This window comes from Pteropus alecto, unplaced genomic scaffold (assembly GCF_000325575.1).
Source record: "Pteropus alecto unplaced genomic scaffold, ASM32557v1 scaffold29, whole genome shotgun sequence".
In the NCBI taxonomy this organism is placed as follows: domain Eukaryota; kingdom Metazoa; phylum Chordata; class Mammalia; order Chiroptera; family Pteropodidae; genus Pteropus; species Pteropus alecto.
The window spans coordinates 685,581-694,444 of NW_006443120.1; the positions used below are offsets into that span (position 1 = coordinate 685,581).

The 8,864-nt window shown below is 33.0% G+C and overlaps 1 pseudogene; it reads left to right on the forward strand.

The window, feature by feature from the left end:
• Positions 1-417: 417 nt before the first annotated feature.
• LOC112471890 lies at positions 418-536 on the forward strand (annotated as a pseudogene).
• Positions 537-8,864: the final 8,328 nt, after the last annotated feature.

Genomic DNA, 8,864 nt, shown 5'->3' on the forward strand with positions numbered 1-8,864 from the left:
CTATCTATCACATCCTCCCTTCAGTTATCTATCAAGTAAGCTTTGTCGTCTTCTAAGTACTTTGTTCATTTCACTCATACCATACTGCAATATATGTATTTGTATTAGTGTCTCTCCCCAAACTATAGTGTAAGAATCCAGAGTATATCTCATTCACAATCATTACCTCGGCAATAGCACAGGACTCTGTTAATATTTTTAGATAAGTAAAAATAAAAGATCCATTATGTTTTACGCCAGGAGCTCAAAAACCATATGTTTTTATTCTATTCATATAGCATACCAATTTAATCAGTTCATTTCTGTTTCTTTTCAAATCAAATAGTGTCTTCAGACTAAGGACATGTAAATTCCACTTTCATTCTTGGAATTCTACATTTCTAAATATATAACAGCCTATCTAAAAATTTCATCAGAGTCTACAGCCATGCTACCCTGAACAAGCCCAATCCCGTCTGACCTCGGAAGCTAAGTAGAGTTGGGCCTGGTTAGTACTTGGATGGGAGACCACCTAGGAAGACCAGGTGCTATAGGCATAAAAAATAAAAAAATAAGGGATTGTAAGAGGACAAGGTCCTTGCAATCTGTGAGGTCAACCAAGGGTTACCTCGTCTAAAAAATTAAATAAATATAAATAAATAAAATTTTCATCAGCCTATCCATACTTTAAATTTCTTTAAATTACTTAGTAAGAGATTTATGCCATAAAACTCATATTATGGGACAATGTGTGAATGTATTTGTATCTTGTTAAATGAAGCTCTTCACTCATGTCCAGGCAAGCATTGATTTATCTACAGTGAGACCTGGTTCTTTTCTCTCTGGAGGAGTCATCTGGTAAATATTTAGTGATAAAAGTGTTAGTGAAGAAGAAATACAGCCTAGGTATTTAAAGCCCTGGGTGGGAAGAGATCTTCTAATTACAAATCACTTGAACTCACTGATCTTCTGACTTGTCAGTTAATCCATAATTGTTGCCTTTACTTCCCACTCTGATTGTCACATGCAACCAGGTAGCACTGTAGAACACAGAAAACGCATTTAAAATAGTAATTAAATAAGGAAAAAGGTAAACGCCATACTCTGTTGTTAATTTTAATTAGTGACTTTTGAAGGTAAGTTTTGCAACATCTTTTATATGTAACATGTGTTCAGTATTATGTTCAATCACTAGATGCAGCCCTAGGAAAGTTATGAAAAGTATATTACTTCTTGACAAGTAGAATTCTCAGAATAAGATCAGTGGATACTTTATGGACTAGAAACAGTAGAGAAAAACTCTCGCTTATGATGAATGACTGTTTAAGGTCTATCATTCTACTTTGTCCCTATGAAAAGCATATTACTCAAAATTACTTTTCCTGAACCATAAGTATAGTAGAAAACAAATCCGGGGGCAGGGTGTGTAGTTTCAGACTTCAGGCTGGCTTCGCTCATGGACCTGGGTAACCATAGCTTCTCTGTGGCTTCATTTCATTACATTTATTTGTCTGGCTGCTCTTACTGATCCTTTAGAATACATCTCCAAAGAAAACTATTACCCAAATATTCTAGATTTCAATCAGGTACTACAGGTCTCTCCTGTAGTACACTGCTCACCCCATCAACGTATCAGTGGGACTGTAATTAATTGTCTCTGCCAGTAAAACAGGAGATTTTGGTTTTCCTTTGCTTTCTGCTTTTACATTTTTGTTTCCCTAGCCCTCATTCAACACCTTGAGCAAAATATTAGTCAATAAATGATGGGAAGTTAAGTGAGTGAGAAATATTGAATAATTCAAACTTGTGTTAAGCTTTTTGAGAAATACAAATTGTTTCATATGCCCCTCAAGAATGTGATAGTCCAGTTGAAGAAATATAACATGCACATACATATTCATATACTACTTTCATATGTACAGTTCTTTTCATTGTCTTACATCTACCTGATGTATTGCCTAGGATCTAATTGTTTCAATCCATTTTTGATAAGGAGATAGTAGTAATACACTGTTAAGGTTTAGGAAATATTTAGATTTAATCAGTCTTAAAACTGCAGTCAAGATCTACAGATGACGTCTAAATGTACAAATTAATTATTTAACTGGACTCACTTTATTTCTAATGTAGGTTATTGATTGGTAAGATAGTCGATAAAGTCAATATGTTTATAGCAGGCAGCATAGTCTCATGGTCAATATGCAGCTCCAATTTCCTATTCACAACGATAAAAAGTGGACGGATAAAGCATAACCTGAAAAAACAAGAAGTAAAATGTTTCCAAGAAAATATTCTGTATATTCTCTTATTTTTTTTAATTTTTTTTTGCTTTTTTAATATATTTTCACCATTTTTAAGTTTACAATTTGGTGGCATTAAGTACCTTCATGGTGTTGTGCAATCATCACCACTTTCCTTCTCCAAAACTTTTCATCATTCTAAACTGAAACTCTGTATTCATTAAACAATAAATAACTTTTTACTCCTCCCTCCCTTCAGCTGTGGGCGACCACCATTCTACTTTCTATGAATTTTCCTATTCTAGGTACTTTATATAAGTGGAATCATAATATCTGTTGTTTTGTGTCTGGCTTATTTCACTTAGCATATGTCTTCAAGTTTCATCCATGTTGTAGCATGTATTAAAATTCTAATTCCTTTTAAAATTCTATTGTATGCATGTACCAAATTTTGTGATCCATTCATTTATGGATGAACATTTGGATTGTTTCCATCTTTTGACTATTGTGAATAATGCTGCTATGAACATTGGTGTTTAAGTGTATGCTTAAGGCCCTGCTTTCAACTATTTTGAGAATTACCTAGAAGTAGAATTGCTGGATCCTATGATACACTGAGAAAGTGTCATAGTGTTTTCCAGAGCAGCTGCACCATTTTACATTCCTACAAGCAATGCACAAATGTTCTAATTGCTCCACATCCTCACCAACACATTTTATTTTCCTTTCTCCTTTCTTTCTTTCTTTCTTTCTTTCTTTCTTTCTTTCTTTCTTTCTTTCTTTCTTTCTTTCTTTCTTTCTTTCTTTCTTTCTTTCTTTCTTTCTTCTTAAGTGGTATCTCATTGTGGCTTTGCTTTGAATGTTCCTTCTGGCTGGTGATGTCGAGTATATTTTCATGTACTTGGTAATCATTTGTATGTCTTCTTTGGAGGAATGTCTATTCAGGTCTTTCGACCTTTTTTTTTTTAATTGGGTTGTTTTGCTGCAATCGAGTTGTAGGAATTCTTTTTATATTCTAGATATTTATACCATATCAACCATGTGATTTGCAAATACTTTCTCCCATTTGGTGAGTCTTTTCACCCTTTGATACTGCCCTTTAATGCACTAAATTTATAATTTTGATGAAGTCCAACTTAGCTATTCTTTTCTTTATCTCCCTGTTCTTTTAATGTTATATGCAAAAAAAATTATTGCCAAATCCAATGCCATAAAGATATCTCCCTATGATTTCTTCTAAGAGTTTTATAGTTTTAGTTCTTTTATTTTGATCTCTGATTTATTTTGAGTTAATTTTTGTATAGAATGTAAGGTGAATGTTAATTTTTTTTCTTTTTTATGTAGATACCTAGTTCTCCAGTACCAGTTGTTAAAAAGACTCCTTTCGTCATTGAATGGTCAGTCTTGGCACCCTCAATGAGAATCATTTGAGGATATATACAAGCATTTATTTCTGAGATCCCTATTATACCTGTATCACTTTTTTTTTTCATTTTCTATGTATCTCAAAACTACACATGCTGGTACTATGCACTATGCAAAATATAAAATCAAGTAGAGGAAAATTAGAACCTTCAAAAAATGCAGACCTAATAAAGTAGTGAGACGAGGATATTTTTTACTTCTTAAGAGCTGAGTATGAAACTCAGAATAGAATCAGTATGTATTTTATGAACTGGACACATTACAGAAAGTACTCTCACTTAAGATAAATGACTCTATAAGACTCTACTGAAAGTTTCCAAGTATCCAACTCTTGGTTAGAAGAATTGAAATTATTGCTCTTCTTATATTACTTTTTAGTTTTCTTTTATGGACAATTCTCTTTTTCTCTTTTCTACCATTTACTTACTCTATTGTTTTGCATTATAAGGCATCTTATACTAATTAATTATGAGTATCTTCAGTGAAAATAAAATGGAAGGAATTGTGCAAAAATTTAAATTATGCTTTTATTTCTCTTCACACCACCAAAATTTTTATCTCATCATATAACTTAAGCAATTATAAATGTGGAAACAAGAAAAGATATATTTTACTTAATCTAACATAGCTTATTTTGCATATAACCCTCAAGGTTATAATTTGAGAAGACTGAATCCCTCAAAGTTCCTTTCCATAGAGAAATTCTGACCCTTATAGTATTCACTGATGTCCTCTCTGACTGACCTTTCAGATTGGTAACAGTAGTCTGGTTGATCAAAGCCAGCCTTGGTTAGATTTCTGAATCCTCTCTCAATTTTCTAAGAACTTTTCATTTAAATATCAGCACTTGTCAAATGTTAACAATTTTATTCTTCTCCACTTGTTCATAGGCACAAACACTCACAATAATTGTTAACCTTCAATTCTGACCGTGTGCTTTCCTACATTTCAGAAGAATTTCTCCAACATTTCCCATTTGAAACCATTGTTTGAAGCACACAGGTGGCTTGGCACTTACCATATAGTGGAATTCTAGAATCTTCAACTCATTTCCTTCCCCTGAATGCACTTTTGACCCAGCCTAGGCAGAAAGCACCTCAAGGCAGGGATTGTGTTCATCTTTGGCACAATTTCATCCATTGTGCTCGGCCCTAGATGTCTCTGCCCTTATATAAATATAAAATAATAAAAAAGACAATGACTATTCTTTCCTCTGGAGGGAAGGGGATGTTTTCCACTATTTACTTTCACCTTCCTTCTTTTCATTTACTCATTTCAACTGAAACCTTTAATTTTAAAAATAACTGAAAAACATGCATATACGAATGAAACTTAACTTTCTATACATTGTTATAGTGCCTTAAAGAAAAATTCTAATTGCTATTACACTCTGGCAGATCATCATTAATGTTGCTTTGGACATTTAGAAAAAAAAAATCATTGGTGGGGGGGAAACAGAAAAGAAAACATTTAAGAAAAATGAAACTTGTTCTAACACAGTCCGTGAGCACTCCATATATTCTCATAAGCCCTGAACATAAGCTGTTACAAGTAGGGTAAAAGTAAAATTACGAGGTGTAGTGCTTGTTATGTTAACTACCAAGAAAAGAAAGCAGGTCCAAACTCAGGGAGGAAAATATGAGCAATGTAAAATTCATCCTGCCCCTGGGAGATTTATTTGTTGGAAATTATATTGTGAGGAAAAAGTCTATATAAATTAAGTCCATGGTTATTATGTCACATGTAACGGCATTGTAGAATACAGCCACAATTTTACAGTTATGTAAACTAAGCTGTCAAGCACTTGTTATTTTAAAGCTGGAACCAGGCAGCTCCCCTGACAGCTCTGTGGTCCCAGCTCCCAGCCTGATTCATGGCTGGCACTGAGACACAGGAAGTTCGTGTCTGCTATAATCTAAACATCATGAAAATGGAACATAAGAAGCAGTTCAGAAAGGTAAAAATAGGCTAAACACCATAGCCCCGACAAGAACCATACAATACACTTAGAGAAAGGAGAAAGGAAAAATTAAGCCTATGGACTACAGCATCAGTTTTACACAATTAGAAATATCAAGGACCGGCTACAGAATTTGCAGGGCCCAGTACAAAATGAAAATGAAGGGTCCCTTGTTCAAAAATTATTAAGACTTTCAAAACACAGACAGCAGATCATTAAACCAAGGGCCTTCTAAATGTGGGGCCCTGTGTGACTGCCCAGTTTACACAGCCATGAAGCTGGACCTACCTAGGAGTACTTTTTAAGTAACTGAATAGTTAAGAAAAACAAAATATTACTGCTTCAGCTAGAGGGAAACAATGTTCCTTGTCTGTATTTTTCTATAACAGCATCATTCATTTTAAATGTAAACACATAATGGTATGCATTCTGCACATTAAAAAGTTTGTTTTTTTTTTTCATGTGTAGTTGGATAGCAAATGCTTATGGCCGATATAATTCTTTCCATATTTTTCTGCTCAGACCAGTAATCTGAATTGTACATCAGTTCAAGAGCAGTAAAATCTGGATTTATTGTTTAGCTGGGAATCAAAAGTGTTTACTGCTCCAGGAACAGCCACTGAGGAAACAGGAATATTTAAAATGTACTGCTATAAATGTTTAATTGTTTGTTTCTTTGGGGGTAGGAATTTTGACCTTTCCTATCCTAAATAAAGCTATTCTATAATTTATTTCCTATAACAAAACAAATGTATATTTAGCTGTCCATACTTCTCATTTAAGAGGAAATTATACTTTACTCTTATTTTCACACTGTACAAACAAAGGAAAGGAACAAAGCTTTGTCGTCAATCAAAAGCAAGATTTTATAAAAGTGAAGAGCAAGAGATAACAGAGACAGAGGATGTAAGCAGCAAGTCTGATCCCCAAAGCACCTTTTGTTTTATCAGTGAATATTTGGCAGGAGACCCCGAGCCTATTCAGGGCCCTCTATTCAGCTCAGCTCAGAGCAGGGAGACCAATGCATCCCTCAGGAAGCTCTCAGGGACAGTAACATCTGCCTTAATTTGCCCACACCAGAGGCTTTGTCAAATAGGCTATTCTGTTTAAACTGAAATAATTAAATCTCTCTGCAGTCATAACAGTAAATTAGAATAAAATACAATTGCTTGCCGCTAGTCAGTGGAATTACACTGAGTGAAGATAAATTTTAATTTCTCGTACAAAGTGTTAAATTATTGCTCTCTAAGCTGACTGCCAATTCTGTATGAAATCTCTCCACATTTCACTAATCTGTCTTTTGTTTGGGATGAGAAGAAACTTAGAAATAGCAATGTGTTATGATTTGAAAGATTTTATGTGCAATTAGGATCCTGAGAACCACAATGACATAACCACATTCAGGTTTCCTAATTGGACCAAGAAGAAACTATCATCTCTGAAAAGATTTAGGGGCTTTAACCTTAGTTCAACTTCTTTAAATAATTTGGAATTATGGGGATAATGTCTGCTTATTTTCAAGATGTAAATTTAATTTTAAAACTGTTCATTTTATAGGCGTGCATCTCCATCAACATGTGAAGATTATTAATGATCAGTCTGTTTTTTTACATTGTGAAACTGTGAGGGAAATTGTCATTTATAAGTGATTTTTTTGTGACAGTTTTTAAAAATTGTTTTAATATAATCTTTATCCCTGTTCTCTGCAATGACTCAGAGTCAAGTTAAGTATTAATGAGAAAATTATTTCTTCCCAATTCATCATTAAAAAGCTGAACATTTAGAAAAAGTCATTTTGAAACATTAATAAAAGTCTCATGAGCATTGAGTCTCAAATGATGAGCATTGAGTCTCAAATATATCTCACAGTTTTTGTGTATCTTCATTCAACTAGTAAAATAAAAATGTTAAATAACTTTAAATGAAGAAAGTAGAAAAAATTACTTTAGTTTGTTTTAATCGATATTTCATATCTGGCAAAGCACTACGACTGCTGTGTTCAAAATCAATGGTTCAATACATCCCTTGTAGTTCAATTGATTTGCTGCTCTTAGGCATTCTGCATAGCTACTAATGTAAAATGGAATTAAAATAGAGTGCTGTGCAGTCATGCCTGAATAACCTGTACATAGTTTATCCCACACCCCTTGGGTATCTGCAAAGACTACTCAGGGAGTGAATCAGCCTGTCAGCCTCCAGATGCTATTGACTTGTTTCTTAATCTGAATTCTTAAATCTGAATAAAAATTCTTAAATCTGAATAAAAATAGCATTTTCCACCTGACTCATATTGGAGAGGTCCAGCTACAGCCAAATCAATAATTTCTTAGAGACAGAAGAATGCATATTAACCAAACATAGCACAGGATACAGGCAGAAGTATATATGTCTATATATGCATATGTATAAATATGAGTGTGTATGATATATATGTATATGTAAGCATACCTATGTATATATGTATATATGTGTGTGTATGTATACATGTAAATGTATGCATTGATCTATGTATGTATATGCATGTGCATATGTATATGTATATGTACACACACATATATACGCCAAAAATAAAAATCCAGATAGCCAGAATTGAATTTTTAGAATCTTTGTAATTAGAGTAAGAAGAAAGGAAGAAAGTACACTAATAGGAATAGGTGTGATAGGTGAAACCTGATAAATCAGGTAGTTCACAGTAAAATGTTCTCAACTGTATGATGACTTTATTCAGCAGAGTTACACATTTTCATGTAAGAAATAATAACCTGTGTTTATTTCAGATTTTCAAACTACTTTTTATGTTTATTTTAATAATTTTGTAATTTACCTTGGATTTTCTCTGAATTATCTTCATTGCCTTTGATTTCAGAAAATTCAAGGATGAAAGTTTAGAATGTTAATAATCCTAAATCTAATTTAGATACCTTAATCTTCATTCTTCAGCTCCTCACAGTAAAATAGGATCTACAAATATAAATGCAAACATATATATTTATGTATATGTATGTGTTTATATCTATATGTCTATATTGGTATATATGTATGTAGACAGATATATTAAGTTACATATTGTAAATACCTATCGACTCAATGTCCACTAAAGTGTATTGCATAATGCAGCTATTTGACCATATTTTATTCAATCTAAGATGACATCAACTAAGATATGCCATTATTTTATGTATCACTAAGAAAGAACTCTGCCAATGAAACTACTGAATGTTCTCATTTCCTTTAGATTTTATTTTATTTGACATTTATTT